Below are 17,657 nucleotides of genomic sequence, written 5' to 3' on the forward strand. Positions count from 1 at the left end.
GTTGTTAAGTACATCCATGTTTATGATTTTAATGAATCATTTTGATGTTTTTAAGTACATCTATGTGTTATGATTTTAGTGAATCATTGTGAACTTTGATGTTGTTAAGTAAATTATGCCTTATATGTTCAAATATGGTTTAGGAATGATCCTATAGATTCATTTGGAATATAGACGTTAGGTGGCATGACCCACTTTGGTTATTCTAGCATTTTGGATTTCAAGTTGATAACTTTGAGAATCTATATCTTGTTGCTTTGTATAACATGTCCTTATGTTATTAAATTGCATGAATAATGTGATTTATGCTAGAAATGATCTTAGGTATCTTAGGATGCTCCCTGGGTCTTACATTGACATAGACGTTAGGTGGAATGAACCACAATAATTAAATCATGCAAACTTGTAAAACGTAGGTCGATGCATGCTCATTTCCTACGAGTAGCTTTATGTTACTCACCCCTACATTACTGGGGCATATTTTAGGTACAGGATTCAGGATATGGAGATTGGCATTTATCATTGATGGGTTGGAGATTTGAAGTTTCTTTCAAAGCATTCTTGTTTACATGCAAGTGTTTAGCATGACTTGTTTTTGACAACATATTTTGTATACCATGGGTGTATGGTACTTTTGACGCTCATGTAACTTCTTTGATGTGTAAAGATGTTTAAGTAATTACTTTTGACAGTATAAGTATGTATATAAAGAGGCCAAGGGCCAAGCATGTCAACTTTTGTACTTAGACACTTTTTGTATCAAATCTTGCTTCAAATGTCTTTTAATCAAATTTTGAGATTTGACATGTGAAATTTTGTAAAAGGAATGTAATGAGGCCATAGACCATTGCAACATATTTCAAATGTTATAGTACACTTACGTGCATGTTCACATCATCACATACTCGCATATAATGCAAATTGAACATGCCATGGGGTATTCCAAGTGGACTTTCAGCCATGGGTGCATAACAGGAGGTTTGTACACCTTCTCGAGTCTTTTTGGTCGATTGAAATGCCATTTCGGTGGACCGAAGCCTTTTGCATTTTGTTTGAACCTTAAAACTTCACTTTCTAGTAGCCAAAGTCAGCATTTAGGGTCATTTCGGTCGACCGATGGCTCATTTCGGTCGACCGATGGTTCCTTTTGGTATATCAAACCAAGCAAGCCTTAAAAACTTGTTTTTAGCACAAATTTTGTTCATTTCAGTCGTCCGATGGGTCATTTTGGTCGTCCGATGGGTCATTTCGGTCGACCAAAATAGCTAGATCCCGAGAGTAGCTTCAGTCTAGTTTCAACACTGATCTTCCAACTTCAAAGAGTCCTAATTCCTTCGTTTTAAATCCAAATGGGGTGATTCTTGAGCCTAAACTCAAGTATTTTGAGTTAGATTTCCAATGGTACAAATCCCATTATCAAATTCTAAACATAGTACGAGTTATTCATGATTTAGATGAGTAGTGTCAGTTTTCACTTCAACCGGGATGGGGCATTTTATGGGATTCTTGTCCAATGTTCTTAGAACCTCTTGGATTGTTGTGAAATGATTAGATTAGGTTGTATTCACCTTATTTGACTTATTTAGAGTCAAGTTTCTCCTTTTAATGGTGAGTTGACCATTTTGCCCCTTAGTTCACGGTTTTTGCCCGTTTTAACCCTTGTTTTTGCTTTCATTCTCTTTGAGCTTCGTGACTTCATGGAAGGTCACATTGGTGTCTTAGAGATGGTTTATATCTCTAAAGACTTCGGTTTCATCTTTTGCTTCCACATTCGGATCCGTTATCGGATCAACTTTCGGTTCATCACTGACGCACCAGGTTGAAAAAAAAAACTTGGGTCGCTACATATATGGAAGACATAACAGCAACCTATTCCCTGATAGAAAACTCGAGTATACGAGTTTGACTAGTTACAACATCCCACTGCCACCTCCAAATCGCGCGCAGTCCATTACAAAGGGAAGTATTTCTCTCCGACATATTTTTAAATGAAGTCAATCTGATTGTACAACCCTTACTTCCATCTCAACCCAACAAATGAGAGGTCTGCTTTTTGAAAGATACAAAACCTCCAAAGTTGTCACACTACCCTCCTTGTGCCAATAATATCACAGACAAGATTTTGACAAGTGAAGAAAACACTTCTAACTGTCTATGAAAACCTAGGATATACGCCTCAAGCATATCCTATATGGTAGAATAAAATTTCTCGATCCATTCTTCCGTCTAAAGATATGAAGCAAAGTTGTTGCTCTAAAATCTTTATAAAGTTCCTTCGAAATAGCACTTTGCATCCACTATAATGGACATCCACATGCTATAACACCACTATCACTGTACTAAAGAACTACTATGAAGTTCTAAAATAGGCATCACTCAAATTAATGTCCTCAAGCGAACTTTCTCAATCCACCACTTTTATTCCATCTAGAAAATTGAAATTCCAAATCAATGTCGTTAATTCCCACTGATCGTCCATTCCTGTTTAGTCCTATCTCCATATTTGTTATAGGAAGTGGCTAAAGAATCCTATGATATCCGATGATCATCTTTCCACATTTCTAGCAGGTGTTACACTTAGGGCAATTATAACCACGTCCCTATCCGTACCTGTTCACCAAAATCGACATTTGATGTCATGGTGTACCTTCTAACCGTCCGAGTGCACCGAGAAAAAAAATTATAAACCTTCCATCTCAGTCGCCCGACCATCATAGCACTATTTACAGAAACTACTAAATCCTCCTCTAGTACCTTAAACTCCATCTGAGTAAGGTAACACTGTCTCCAGGGTCAACTCCGATATTCAAAGTTGACATTCTCAACTACCTTAGTAATAATAAGTGTTATGATTACACCTGCTATAAATTTAACTGATATCTCGTTAACTAACCGAAAGATTTACATATCTTATCGATCGTTGAGAGTATTCATTTCCACCTTTGCTTTCAACAGATGGAACTTGATGCAAAGTATAAATCACCAATGCTATCCACCTAAGCCGTCTCGCGATCCATTCTATTCGTATGAACTGATATCTTTTCAGCTCGAATAAAATAGGCAAAATGAAACTGATTTAATTTTATCAGTCAACCAATATCCCATCCAGAATCCTGACCCTTGTATCAAATCAGCAATCCCTCAACTAAATCTGTGAAAATGCTCTATCATTTCCACTTCTACCAAATACCTATATAAAGAAGAGGTGTACAGTATGTATAGAAAGGTCGTAGTTAGTTGAATTTTGTGGTGTTGACTTTCTTTATCGGTAAGTCTATCATAGATCAATGATGCATGGATTCAGTTACAGAGTTCACTTTTGAAGATGTTTCAATTTAAACAATGGGTATAAGACAAATGTTGGTGGTACCAGACTAACGGTAATTTCTATAGAGTAATTTGATGGAGGATGCAAGGATTGAGATTCACAACTCTTAGTTCTTTATTTATCCTAGTGGAAACATGATGTTTCACGATATAAAGTAGACATTTGGAGAACAGGCAGGAAGAGGGCCATGGTGATTTTTTCTCCAATTCTAATATTTATTAGATAGTAGAGATGGACCATCAGAGATCACTAGATCCTTGCAACTATTTTTATATTGAAGTGAAAATGCTCTGTCATTTCCATTTTAGTATAAAAATAGCTGAAAGGATCTAGTGATATCGGATGGTCCATCTCTGTTATCTAATAAATATTAGACTTGGAGAAAAAATCACCATGGCCCTCCTCCTGCTTGTCCTCCAAATGTCTGCTTCATACCGTGAAGCATCATGTTTCCACTAGGATAAATAAAGAACTAAGAGTTGTAAATCTCAGTCCTTGCATCCTCCATCCAATTGCTCTATAGAAAGTACCATTAGTCCGATACCACCAGCTTTTGTCTTATACCCATTGTTTAAATTGAAACATCTTCAAAAGTGAACTCTACAACTGAATCCATGCATCATTGATCTGTGATAGACTTGCCGATAAAGAAAGTCAACACCACAAAATTCAACTAACTATGACATTTCCATACATACCGTACACCTCTTCTTTATATAGGTATTTGGTCTCACCATCTTGTCTTTGACACACCCTATTTCTTTAATACAAGTAAGTGTAAATCTGACTCCTTGTCGAACTTCAAAAGAATTTGGAAGCGCTCTGTCCTCCAAATAAGTCATTAATTTCCTAGTAACAGCTAATTGTTACAAGTTGTGACCTAAAATAAAAAAACATTCCATATTATGTAAATGAAGAGACTTAGTTTCCTCCTCCATGTGCAACACGGCAACCCCTCTTAATGACACACCTTCATGAATAAATTTTTGATTAAAAATAGACTGATGAATATTTATTCAGTCGACTGTCCCCCATCGGTGTCATTCTAATTAGTACCTAAACCAGTACTAAATCCTCCTTCCAACTTGGTAAATCATCATGGCATTACAGTGATCTTTATTTACCACCACCATACGTATACCGAAACATTATTAACCACCAATATCATGGTGTTGTAACATGATACGACTCCATACCTAGCGTAAAGTTTATCAAACTAATCCTTCTAGATTGTTTGACTCGTAGTGATGGTTTAATATCCCATCCCAAATAATATACCATGATGACGCATGTCCTGGTCCGATAGATTGGCTAGATTTATACGTATCTACCAAATACTACGACCGTATGCTAACAAATCTAGCGTAAAAAGTGCTATTAATCCATGTTATTAAATATAATAAGTGGTTGATCACCTACTTGTATCCCCAACTAAACCATATTCCCAATCCTGAATAACTAACGAAAAAAAAAACACGCATGACAAAACATAATAACACAAAACATAATCCTTCTTAAGATATCGTTCTTTCGAGAAAAGAAAGTCTTCTCTGAAATCAACTTGCAAATTTTTTTTTAATTTTTTTTTTTCCACAAGATTTCCTTTTTTTTTGGTTTCTTAGGTACTCATCCAACCTCGAAACAACATTCGTTTGCCTAAGCAAATACCAAGGGTTAATCCCTTCATCCTCTTTATACATGGAAGGTAAACTGTCTAACTTGGCTTTATAAAGCAAATTAGAACGTCACAACCTAATCCCCATACTCTCCGAAAAGTGATATAAAATCATTACTTCGTTCAGATAAGAACTCCATCAGATCCCCAAACTCCTGAGAATACATCTTATATATCTCTTTTAGAGATGATAAGAAAGTTTAATTATATGTAGATTGATCAATACCAATTCTACAAATAACATTCGCTATACTAACAACAATTTAAGATCACCTTACGCGATCATCCAACTTCAAGATTTAGTACCCTCTTTCTTAGATACTCTGAAATATCCTCCATTAGGATCCTCTTCAGCTCTTACTCCTCGTTTGTCTCCTTTTTTAGATCAACTGAAGTCGTGTTGGCCCCAATATGCTGTGACCTATTACGTACACCTAAATCCTTCCTTGGCTTATAGTATTAAAGTAACGCCAACCCAGAACTAAACCTTCGATCTCAAATTTTGCCTTCTGGCAAAGAAATCGATAACGTACTCCTTTACTCCTTTGGGTCTTTATCGTTTTCGCCTCGGACCATATCCTCTTCCGCATGTCAACCATTCTGTGACTACAGAATATAATTGACATTAGCTCCTCCTAACAAACCATAGATAGAGTACAACGAATCCTAATATGGGCTTTAAGTTTTAAGAGACGCAACGCGGAGTCATATAACGAAGGACACTCCTAAGGACACTTGAACCTGGAGTGCTCTAATACCAACTGTGATACTCCCAAATTTCCAGATGCGGGTTGGCCAGCCCCACATCCAAATACCCGAGGACATCAAAACAAATGGCAATAAATGAACACAAAATACAAATTTGATAAATAGGAATTAATTAGAATGGCTAAAAGAAAAATAAAACGATAATCCAATAATGAAATCCTCAGAACCAATTTTTATAAATAAGAAAAGATTCTGGTACATCCAATCCTCCATTACAAATACAACTCAGGAATCCATATTGTGTGGACCCCTAGAAAATCCAATCTAAACAAATGACAGCAATAATTATTTAAATCAAGAAACTGAAACATAAAGGAACTCCTATGTAGATAAACTGGAAGAGTGAAGTAGATGCTCCCTGCTCAGCATGAACAATCCCTACTCCTAACGCATACCTGAAAAAAATAAGGGTGGGTCAGGCCCACAAACAAGTTCTATTCCAACTACAGTCCAAGCAGAGACCCGATACACAGATACATCCTAGACAACCCCAACAATAGCTAAGTAGTCCATATAAGTATATATACACACTATAGGACGCTCGCTAGTCCATAAATCTATCTCAACCTGAGTAGGAGGCAACATGTAAATCGCACATGAAGTGGCCATGTTCACCTAGACCTACCAGGGAACATCAACCTATATTCCAGATAATCATCCTAGGCGATATACGCACCCTAACCATGATCCTGAGACTCAAGCTCATATCATGACACCATAATTATATATGTTATCCAGTATAAATTAATCATCTACAAGTAATCCTCCATAAGTCATTCAACTTATTCAGCTGAACTGACTTGAATATAAGTAGGACTTAACATTTTAGTTAATCCATTCCCTTATACAAAGTAGGTAGGACTTAACTTCTTTGGTTAATCCATACTTAGAATGCCACCGTTCCATACCGGTACATTAAATCTACACAATCCAACTATTTATTTAACAATTTCAGAAGTACATCTAAATGTCCAAAGTTACACATAATAATAATATTATATTATGCTAACACAAGATAGGACAACTTATAATTTATTTAAGTTTCCTATGCCACATATCCTACATATATAGAATCTTAAACATATTAATATATATATATATATATATATATATATATATATATATATATATATATATTTTCTATACAATCACTTAAGCGTTCTCCAAACTTTGTTTTTTTAAAAGTTATTTAAATCATACCTAGTCCTTATTCGATGTTTAGGACTCCATAAATCCAATCTACCACTATTAGAACGCTGATTCCTAGACTTTACCAGCTAAGGCTCGAGCTTCTATCCAAGGCTCGAGCACCCTATCCAAGGCTCGAGCACCCTACTGTAGGCTTGAGCTTTATATCCCCAAATGCTCGACCTTCACAACCAAGTGCTCGAGCATCATAACCAATTACTCGAGCATCACCACCAATTCCTTGAGCTTTTCATCTAAATGCTCGAGCTTCACAACCAAATGCTCGAGCTTTTCATCCCAATGCTCGAGCTTCACTACCAAATGCTCAAGCACTATAACATCGGTCCGACCCTGTTACATGAAACCCAAAATTTCAATTGTGCATCAAATCCTCATTTGTTTCAGGAATCCTAGGTATGTTTTTGTGACGGCCCTGGTTTTTAGGCCAGTGCGTCAGTGATGAACCGAAAGGATGATCTGAAAACGAATCCGAATGCGGAAGCGAAAATAGAAAACAAGACTCTAAGAAGTCAAAGTGACATTCCATGAGGTAATTGAACTCAACGAACTGATGCGGAAGCAAAAGATTGAAAATATGACCAATAAGCCCCCAGGGGCAAAATAGTCATTTTTAAAAACTATAGATTCAGGTACCACCGAGCACACCGTTAGAAGGACAACAAAAAACTAATCAAGATGGACTCACGAATCACATGATTCGGAGTCCGGACGAAGGAGAAACGGCATGACGAAGAAAAACGAGCACTTAAGGCAAAATGGATAAACTGGTAATTATCTAAGAAGAATCGGGTACAACAGAGCACATCGTTGGAAAGACAGTGAAAAATTAGTCAAGTTAAAAAAAAAATTCATTTGAATCGGAGTCCGGACGAAGGAGAAAAGCCCAAAAGAAGAATTGACGTCGCGGCGGCCCGACGAGGGGCCATGACAGCACCATGCGCACGCCCATGCGCGTGCCTATGCACGCCAAGCGTGCGCTGGGTGCACACATGGCTGGCAGCAGCCCATAAAGCTGCTGTATGGTTTTTGTTTCAGTAAAATCTAGAACAGAGGCTGAATTTGGAGGCTTAAATGAATTTTTTTGCAAAAACACAAATAAAAAAAGCCCCTCAAAAATGAGTTTTCTACGTGACTCTCATAAGAATTAAAAAAAAAAAACTCACTGTAAAATGGCCAAAATACCATCCCAAGAAATCTGGTCAAAAGAGCTAAAAAGCGGCTAAAATGAAAAGTGGAAGCTGAAACTTCACGAGGGATTTCCGGTACCAAAACGATGTTTTCTGGAAAAACACGAAGAAGAAACCCTCCCTAATATCACGTTTTCTAATCGACCATGTCAAAAGAAGAAAATAAAACTGATGTGAAAGGTCTAGAATACCCCTAGATCAGATTATGCAACAAAACCTCAAAATGAGTTCCTAGGAGGCTCAAATTGCCAAGGAAGAGGTTTTTCTTGAAAACGATCATGCACGCAAACGTCACTTACCTACTAGGACGTGCAACAATGGTCCATGGCTTAAAAATACCACCGATACAAAATCTGACCCCCCAACGGGCAAAAAGGCAAAGATGAACAAGAAAAGGGAATTTTGAAAACCAAAATTAACAAATGATTTCAAATTACCGTTTAGCCCTTGGCCACACTTCATACATGATTAATGAGACCCTATGAAAGAATAAAAATGGAATTCCCACACCCGATGCAAGCATAGTGAAACAACGACTCGGCACTTTTCAATATTTTCATATTATATCATGAAGTTAAAAGTTACATAGGATACAAATTAGATGTCATTGGCCTATGGCCTCATCTCATACATGTCAAATACATTGTAAAAAGTATACTTATGTACACATTACAAAAATAGAATCAAATTTACACATTTTGACATATAAAGCTATAAATGGCATTTCAAGCCAACATTTACAAGAAATGAGAACTTCAAGTCTACAAATCATCCAAGCATGATGTGAATCCCGAATCTTGATCCCGGTACCTGAAAAATGTCCCCACTACGTGGGTGAGTAACATAAAGCTACTCGTAGGAGATGAGCATGCATCGACCTAGCGTTTTACAATTATATCACCTTAAGGTGAAACATGTCAAAGGGGCTCATGCCACCTAACGTCTACGTCAAGTGAGACTTAGGGATCATCCTAAGCTACTCATGCAATTTAAAGTGAACAACGGCATACAAGTATACATGCTCAAGTATACTAAACAATGTTAAACATGTTATACAACATACAAGCATACATTTCTAAGTATACTAAACCACATTAAGACAAGTCATGCAATGTCTAAGCATATTTACACAATTATGCATTTTATATGAAAATCTCGTAAATCAAGTATACCGACACAAGTATACTAAGCTAAGAGAGATACACCTAAAACAAGTATACACGGCACAAGCATACTAAATGAAATCTAAACTCTCAGAGCAAGCATACAAGTTCAAGTACACTATATGAGATCTATATGCACAAAACATGTATATAGTTTCAACTATACTAAGTAAGATTCAAATATCCGAAGCAAGCATTAATTCTCAAGTTACAAATAATCCATGATTAAAAACTTAAAATTGAATGCGAAATCAAAGTAGAAAGACTAGGACATGTGGTCACTAGACCAAGCAAGTGTTTCCGGGTAATTACGACCCACAGGGCACTACCTAATGCGCACATGCATAAGTTATTCCGGGCAATTACGACCCACAAAGTACTACCTAGTGCGCACTTATGACTTAGAAGACTCATGTCTCCGTACTGGAGCCAAACCCTAGCCATTACGTGAAATATGTCCTTACAAGCTTTCCAAAATCAATAAGTCCAAAACTTATACAAAAATCAATAAGTTAAACCAAACTTATACCAAATCCACTAATGCATAAAGCCATCTTCCATGCACAAATAAGGTTGAATCCATACAAACCATGTCCTAGAATTCAAGTCTAGATAGCATATGACATGTCAAGCCTCCAATATGCAATTTATACACCAAAACAATAATATTTTATAACAATTGAACCACATTACCACACTAAGCCACAAATACTAAATAAGTCCCAATTTAGTAACTAGCTTCCAAGGTAAACAATTGTAATATTCTAACAAGCTATACACCTACACAAGATATATCTAAACAAGCCATGCAAGTCAATGATATTCTATATCATGCTAAGTCCAATTACCATTTCAAGATGTCTCAAGTACTAATTCTACATCAAATTAGTAACATGCTCACAAGGTGATTAAACAGACCACATTTCAAGGGATTATCAACCTATTACCTCCAATATCAATTTAAGTGACCAACACACTTAAAATAAAATTAATTAAGCTCAATAATTAATTTTTCTCTAGATTTTCAAACATATCTAAATGTCCTCAATTTAATATATGTTAAAGAACTCACCAAGGCCTACTTTAATATCACATACAAGTTGATTCCATGCTTGATACAACTAGGTGAATTAAACTTTCACAAAAGAAAAATATTTAATAAAATTTGCAATTCTTATTCAAATAACTCCAATTTAATATAAATCAACTACCATACCAAGGCCTAAATTTCTAGCATGCCACAATTTAATTCTAAGTTGCCTAGCATTATGAGAATTAAATCTTAAACAAAGAAAATAATTAAATTAAATTGTAAAAACTTGAACAAGGCATGCTAACAAGTTGTATATGCTTATAAAACAATCAATACAACAATAATATAAACCTAAGACACCCCCTACCTTAATTTGAGATGAAAATCTCAAAAGCCATCAAAACGAAACAGCTCCGAATCCGACAATACTTCTGGGTTTCATCGGGGACAACGCCATGAACGATAAACTCCAAAGAGGACCCACGAAAATCATAACTTGACTTCAAAACCAAACTCAAAATTTGGCTAGAAATGGGTTCTAATAAGGGTGAAAGAAGCGCGTAGTCAACACGAACACAAAACGTAAAGGCCCTACTATGTTCTGACAAAGAAATGAAGTTCAAATGAGGAGAGAGAAGGTGGCAGCCTCCCTTGGGCTGCCATGGAAGCTTCAGGTCATGCAAGAGAGTGGGGAAGATGAAAAAATAAAATATCTCATCCCCCTTTTATAGAAATCTCAAAAAGTGTCCCGAACGGGCCTCGCCGAGTTAGGAAAAGTGAAATTTGAGCAGACGCGCTCAAATGATGAAACTCTATGAACGAAAAAGATTAAAAATGAGAAAATAAGAATAATGGAAGAAACGGTGTCAAAAACTGAGTCCTGAGCAGAAAGTAATGCCCCAAATAAGTTTGGCGCAAACTAGGGCCAAAAACCCTGAAATTGGAAAACATCGACCAGAAGGGACTTCTAAGAGTTTACGACTCGACGAAAAGTGAAAATTAATCCCGTATGAGGATCCAGGCTTGAAACAAGATAATTTGCAACAACCTTCATTAATTGCACAATGGCCCCCACAAAAAGGGTTAACTGTAAAACTGTCCCAGAATGAAAATATCTTCCAAAAGATATTTTCTTAGATACCCCTGAAATAAAATATTGTCAAAAGATATTTTTGAAAAACACCCTAAGAAAAGAAATTAATTTCAAAGAATTATGCATCCATGCCCCTATGGACACCAAGACCAACCAGAGTACTTTCCGACAAAAGTAAAGATACGTATTTTGTGGAAACCACTCACGATAAAGATATGTGAAGTCAAAAACCAACTCCGAGCATAAGAAGTGAGATTTTTCCAACAAACTGACAAATGAGAAAAAGACAAAATAGGGAAAAGGACAAAATAGGAATAAGGACAAAAAGTTAATAGTGTCGAAAAAAGAAAATTGTGGAAATGACTCGGTCCTCAAAGGAAGTTGTCAATCCACGGAAAAGAGTCTTAGAAACCATTTCTGAGCACTCAAGATGATACTAAGTGACGAAAAACCATCCACAGAAAAGAAAAGACAACGAAAAAAATTTATCCGCAAAATTTGAGGAAAAAGGAAAAGGAAGAAAATGACCGGGTCATTACAACCTTCCCACCTTAAAGGGATTTCGTCCCCAAAATCCAGCCCCAATAAAACAAAAGGTGAAACTAGGATAACTACGGAGTACATCTTCGAGTACCCCACGACATGCTACGAGAGCAATTCCAAAACTAGAAGACAACATGCAAACAAATGCCATTCGTACCCACGTGCTTATGACAGGACAACCTCTCAAAAGAAAAATGACTGCACGGCCACACGACAAGTTAAAGGAACGGAAGATAACAATCGTAAGCATTTCTCTTGATGAACCATCATACCGATCCAAAAATAACCTCCAAAAGAAATCCAAGATAATCACGTATCAAATTAAGGTACAGAACAAAGACAACATGGCAGTACGAATAGCGACCAGAACCCGCCCACGACGTACTCAAATGTGTGGTAGCAATGATAGTACCTAGTGCCCACCCACACTTACTCGTCAGTAAGGTAACATCGACGGTAACTAGCACTCGCCCACAACACGCAACTTTGTATGGTATCATGATAGTATAAGGCACTTGTTCATAACCTGCCCCCTACTAGGTCTATCTATGAATCCTTTCGATACCAATGACATCAATGTCGTGAATCATCATTACCAAAAGTACTACGGAAACCAAGCATCTTATGAGAGTTGGGGTAGCAAATCCCAAAGCTCTGACAATAATGTCACAATCATCGCTACGCTTAAGGCCTTAAATCCTCAATACCACAGAACCAACAACTCCAATGTCTTAAAATTCCAGATATCATCCTGAAACAAATCAACTACAAAACCACACCGAAATCAAACATCGGATCAAAATCCCTATCACGGATGACTAAATCCCCGAAATACAAGTCCACTAAGTGGTACACACATCAAGTCCTGACAACTAAAGTCACAAATGAATCTCTCAAAACCGTGCTTGGCATCACCAAGCTAAATCAAAATCCTTTAATTTCAATCCACAATCAATTACTGGAACAACAATTCCTCAAAACTACGCCTAGCCATAACTAGGACGAGAAAACTCCATAAACAAGCCAAATCTAACAGTGATCTTTCAAAACCTCTCCTAAGAGTCAACCACATCCAGGTCTCCATAAACCAAAGCAAGTCTCCAAAAGACATTCTCAAAAGAGCATCGAGCTCACCTCATGAATCAACCAAATCCTCAATCAAATGGACACAAGTCCCCGAAAATGATCTCACACAAATCAATTGACTTTGAGCACCACAACCCCATCTCTGAAAGAAAGACAATAAGGTCAAAGACTTCACCCCCTCCATGGAAGTAAGTCAGCCAAAATCCACCAAATCCTCACCAAGGACTCAAAACGATAACAATGATCCTTATGGACCAACCAACCCCAAACCGTGCACAAGGCAATAAAGAGAAGAGACTCACTCCTTGTGAAGTCCCAAACACAGACCAAGAAAAGGTGAAAACCCTATCCCCCCCATAACTATCAACACGACGAACACGAAAAGGAAACATTCTTCCCACCTTAAAGAAATGGACAGCTCAAGACAAAACAAATGTGACAACAACCTGTCTCAAAACAACGTGAGCCCTTACCACACTGGTAAAACTCTAACAATCCATCTCCAAATCTAAAGGTAACACTACAAGTGACACTAACGGTGCAATGCCCTCACCAACCCCAAACATCAATCAATCAACTTGATCCCAAAAGCATCATCACGCAAGGAGAACTTAAAGAAAGCGGCAACTATTGACATACCAATAACAACCAAATCAATCACTACGACTGATCCCCAACACAACATCATCATCATCGTTCAAAAGGACAACGCCTATCAAAACAAAAGCCAAAACTGATTCCAGCCGAACTGCGCTCGTAGCTAGCCAGCACAATAGCATGACAGTGCCATGCCCTCGCCCACAACGTACCCGCCCATGAAAATTGCAATCTCAGAGGAACCTTCCAAAACAACCAAGGTGCCCAAAAGGTCCAAAACCTAATCATGGCCCAAAATCAACAAATCCAGTACTACGGTCATGCCTAATGGCTCACCCCACGAGAGCCTAAACAAAAAGAGTCTCTCCACCTATCCGAAGTTAACTCTAGGTCAACAACAACCTAAACTAAAATGAAACTGTGACTACAATCACCATCAACCTCAATTCGTGCCTCAATGACCAATCTCGTGTCATGAAAAATATGCAACACAATTATGCATATACAAATCTAATCTAGCATACATCATATGTCATACTCTTTACATTAGAATCAAAACAAGCTAAATAGATAGCATAACACATATAGCACGTAAGCACATAAACATGTTATCAAGCCAAAACATGTTATCATGAAACATATTAACACGTAAAACAAAGCAACAGAAATGTGAAATGCACCCAAAACCCGTCGTCCCAAGGTATTCAAACCTAAGAGCTCTGATACCACCAGTGACGGCCCTGGTTTTTAGGCCAGTGCGTCAATGATGAACTGAAAGGATGATCCGATAACGGATCCGAATGCGGAAGCGAAAATAGAAAATAAGACTCTAAGAAGTCAAAGTGACCTTCCATGAGGTCATGGAACTTAACAAGAACTGATGCGGAAGCAAAAGATCGAAAATATGACAAATAAGCCCCCAGGGGCAAAATAGTCATTTCTGAAAACTGTAGATTCGGGTGCTACCGAGCACATTACTGGAAGGATAACAAAAAACTAATCAAGATGGACTCAAGAATCGCATGATTCGGAGTCCGGACGAAAGAGAAACGGCATGAAGAAGAAAAACAAGTACTTAAGGCAAAAAGGGTAAACTGATAATTATCTAAGAAGAACCAGGTACAACCGAGCACATCGTTGAAAAGATAGCGAAAAATTAGTCAAGTTCAAAAAAAAATTCACTTGAATTGGAGTCCGGACGAAGGAGAAAAGCCCAAAAGAAGAATTGACGTCGCGGCGGCCCAATGAGGGGCCATGACAGCCCCATGCGCACGCCCATGCGCACGCCCATGCACGCCGCGTGCGCGCTGGGTGAACACATGGCTGGCAACAGCCCATAAAGCTGCTGTATGGTTTTTTTTTTAGAAAAATCCGAAACAGAGGCTAAATTTGGAGTCCTAGATGAATTTTTTTGCAAAAATACAAAGAAGAAACCCCCCTCAAAATTGAGTTTTCTATGTGACTCGCATGATAATTCAAAAAAAACTCAATGTAAAATGGCCAAAATGCCCTCCCAAGAAATCTGGTCAAAAGAGCTAAAAAGCTGCTAAAATGAAAACTGGAAGCTGAAACTTCATGAGGGATTTCCGGTACCAAGACGATGTTTTTTGGAAAAACACGAAGAAGAAACCCTTCCTAAAATAACGTTTTCTAATCGACCATGTCAAAAGAAGAAAATAAAACTGATGTGAAAGGTCTAGAATACCCCTAGATCAGATTATGCAACAAAACCTCAAAATGAGTTCCTAGGAGGCTCAAATTGCCAAGGAAGAGGTTTTTCTTGAAAACGATCATGCATACAAACCTCACTTACCTATTAGGACGTGCAACAATGGTCCATGTCTTAAAAATACCACCGATACAAAATCCGACCTCCCAACGGGCAAAAAGGCAAAGATGAACAAGAAAAAGGAAATTTGAAAACCAAAATTAACAAATGATTTCAAATTACCGTTTGGCCCTTGGCCACACTTCATACATGATTAATGAGACCCTATGAAAGAATAAAAATGGAATTCCCACACCCAATGCAAGCATAGTGAAGCAACGACTCGGCATTTTTCAATATTTTCATAACATTTCATGAAGTTAAAAGTTACATAGGATACAAATTAGATGTCAATGGCCTATAGCCTCATCCCATACATGTCAAATACATTATAAAGAGTGTACTTACGTACACATTACAAAAATAGAATCAAATTTACACATTTTGACATATAAAGTTATAAATGGCATTTCAAGCCAACATTTACAAGAAATGAGAACTTCAAGTCTACAAATCATCCAAGTATGATGTGAATACTGAATCTTGATCCCGGTACCTGAAAAATGTCCCCACTACGTGGGTGTGTAACATAAAGCTACTCGTAGGAGATGAGCATGCATAGACCTAGCGTTTTACAATTATATCACCTTAAGGAGAAACATGTTAAAGGGGCTCATGCCACCTAACGTCTATGTCAAGTGAGACTCAGGGATCATCCTAAGCTACTGATGCAATTTAAAGTGAACAATGGCATACAAGTATACATGCTCAATTATACTAAATAATGTTAAACATGTTATACAACATACAAGCATACATTTCCAAGTATACTAAACCACATTAAGACAAGTCATACAATGTCTAAGCATATTCACACAAGTATGCATTTTATATGAAAATCTCGTAAATCAAGTATACTGACACAAGTATACTAAGCTAAGAGAGATACGCCTAAAACAAGTATACACGGCACAAGCATACTAAATGAAATCTAAACTCACAGAGAAAGCATACAAGTTCAAGTACACTATATGAGATCTAAATGCACAAAACAAGTATACAGTTTCAAGTATACTAAGTAAGATTCAAATATCCAAAGCAAGCATTAATTCTCAAGCTACAAGTAATCCATGATTAACAACTTGAAATTGAATGCAAAATCAAAGTAGAAAGACTAGGACATATAGTCACTAGACCAAGCAAGTGTTTCCAAGTAATTACGACCCACAAGGCACTACCTAGTGCGCACATGCATAAGTTATTCCGGACAATTACGACCCACAAGGTAGTACCTAGTGTGCACTTATGACTTAGAAGACTCTTGTCTCTGTACTAGAGCCAAACCCTAGCCATCACGTGAAATATGTCCATACAAGCTTTTCAAAATTAATAAGTCCAAAACTTATACAAAAATCAATAAGTTAGACCAAACTTATACCAAATCCACTAATGCATAAAGCCATCTTCCATGCACAAATAAGGTTGAATCCCCGCAAACCATGTCCTAGAATTCAAGTCTAGATAGCATATGACATGTCAAGCCTCCAATATGCAATTTATACATCAAAACAATAATATTTTACAACAATTGAACCACATTACCACACTAAGCCACAAAAACTAAATAAGTCCCAATTTAGTAACTAGCTTCTAAGGTAAACAATTATAATGTTCTAACAAGCTATACACCTACACAAGATATATCTAAACAAGCCATGCAAGTCAATGATATTCTATATCATGCTAAGTCCAATTACCATTTCAAGATGTCTCAAGTACTAATTCTACATCAAATTAGTAACATGCTCACAAAGTGATTAAATAGACCACATTTCAAGGGATTATCAACCTATTACCTCCAATATCAATTTAAGTGACCAACACACTTAAAATAAAATTAATTAAGCTCATTAATTAATTTTTCTCTAGATTTTCAAACATATCTAAATGTCCTTAATTTAATATATGTTAAAGAACTCACCAAGGCCTACTTTAATATCACATTACAAGTTGATTCCATGCTTGATACAACTAGGTGAATTAAACTTTTACAAAAGATAAATATTAAATAAAATTTGCAATTCTTATTCAAATAACCCCAATTTAATATATATCAACCACCATACCAAGGCCTAAATTTCTAGCATGCCACAATTTAATTCTAAGTTGCCAAGCATCATGAGAATTAAATCTTAAAAAAAAATAAT

This window comes from Cornus florida, unplaced genomic scaffold, assembly GCF_030987335.1.
Source record: "Cornus florida cultivar Cherokee Brave unplaced genomic scaffold, ASM3098733v1 CherokeeBrave_3.0.0_Hap2_Chr04, whole genome shotgun sequence".
Classification (NCBI taxonomy): domain Eukaryota; kingdom Viridiplantae; phylum Streptophyta; class Magnoliopsida; order Cornales; family Cornaceae; genus Cornus; species Cornus florida.